Below are 1570 nucleotides of genomic sequence, written 5' to 3' on the forward strand. Positions count from 1 at the left end.
AGAGAGAGAGAGAGAGAGAGAGAGAGAGAGAGAGAGAGAGAGAAAGAGAGAGAGAGAGCGCCAGATCAGGCCCTCTCCCCACACTGAGCACTTAAACCTCAGGCATAGGGGCTACATGGGCTTATGAACAAATTCCCTCCAGATAGGTACCCTCAGAAAGTGAAACTGGGGAGGAAATGGGGTTCAGCGGCAGACCACGCCCAGTGTGAGGCTCTGCCGTTCATTTCTTGCTGCATCGCAAAACCACAAACAAAACCAAAACAAAAGCCCCCAGATGAACCTAGGCTCAGAGGCCAGAAGGCAGTGGGGATGAAGGAATGGGGGTTGGTTGGGATTCTGACTGGGCATCTCTAGAGTAGCCCACCAGGGGCATCTTGGATAATGTGGACACTCCTCTGGGCTAAATCCCTGGTGGGATGGGGGATGGGCACCAAGCTAATCTCTACCTTTCTGCGTCTATCTCAGCCCTTTCCTCCAGGGTTCCACTGAATGTCCCCCCTTCCTGTACACCCTTATAGTGACACACAGCCCTTCACCCATTTACCCAGGAAAGCAAAAGAGACACTGGCCCTGACTTACAGTAGAGAAACACAGACATACACATATGGAGGCTCAGATACCTCCATAGATGCAGCTCAGACACTCAGGCAGCAAGACTCCAAGACCAGAAGATAAACCTAAGAGACCCCTCAGGACAGACACAGAACACCACACCCCCAGGAACCCTCGGCTACCTCTAAGACACCACCAACCACCCTCAGACCCTACTGGGTCTGTGGCCATAGGCCTAGCTCCTCTGTAACACACCGTAGGAAAGATGAGGGGTATTGGAATGGGGAAATGGATCTTGAGAGACCCCTGGCCTTTTCCCTGCCCAGACTGGTGGGCACTGGTCATTCTGTAGAGCAGGCAGTGGCCAGTTTAGGCCGGAGTAAGGCAGTGAGGAGGGAAGCTGGCCATTAGAGGCCTGGGCCCCGGCCTTCACTTACTGAACGGAAGGAGAATTCTCAGCCGGATAAGGGTGGACACTGGGCACCAGGGTCCTGGTGGAGAGGCTCCCAGGCCCCAGGTAGGGCAGTGGCTAGCGGGCTCTCAGAAACTTCTTCACCCAGCAGCGGGCGGGCAGCGGCGGACTGGAAACTGGCCCTGTCCGATCGTCCTTTCCTCCTCCCCTCGTGGGTGGGTGGGGGGGCCACCGGAGGCCCAATTGGTCTCTGCCCCCACGTGACTCTGCAGGCCTTTCTCCTCCTTTGTTGGTGTTTCTCTTCATTTGGGTCTATATCTTTTTTCACTCTTCTAAAAGAAAAAAAAAATATCCCTATCTTTATGGGGGCCCTGGGTGGGGGCAGAGGCCAAGGCACTGGAGAGGCCTTGGCCAGCTGGCTGTCCAGGATGCTGAGGGAGCCTGAGGCAGGGACCCCATGTAGGCAGATAGGCAGCGGCTTGTTAGCGACTGGGTGGGAGTGGGACCTGATTTATGGCCCGCTCCCTCACCAGGCTGGGAGTTTCTCCCCTTGAATGGCTTCCTCCCTGGGTCCTCGCCTGGGCTGCGTGGTCCAGCTTGTCCCAG

The 1570-nt window shown here is 56.1% G+C and overlaps 1 protein-coding gene across 1 annotated transcript in view; it reads right to left on the reverse strand.

Moving 5' to 3' along the window:
• Positions 1-1175, reverse strand: part of Nr5a1 (nuclear receptor subfamily 5 group A member 1) — a 22367-nt gene extending 21192 nt beyond the window's left edge. The window contains exon 1 of the mRNA XM_021193904.1: positions 990-1175. The gene's annotated coding sequence lies outside the window, so the exon portion shown is untranslated. The remainder of the gene's footprint in view (positions 1-989) is intronic.
• Between the last annotated feature and the right edge of the window lie 395 nt (positions 1176-1570).

The sequence above is a fragment of the Mus pahari genome, chromosome 3 (assembly GCF_900095145.1).
Source record: "Mus pahari chromosome 3, PAHARI_EIJ_v1.1, whole genome shotgun sequence".
Lineage (NCBI taxonomy): Eukaryota > Metazoa > Chordata > Mammalia > Rodentia > Muridae > Mus > Mus pahari.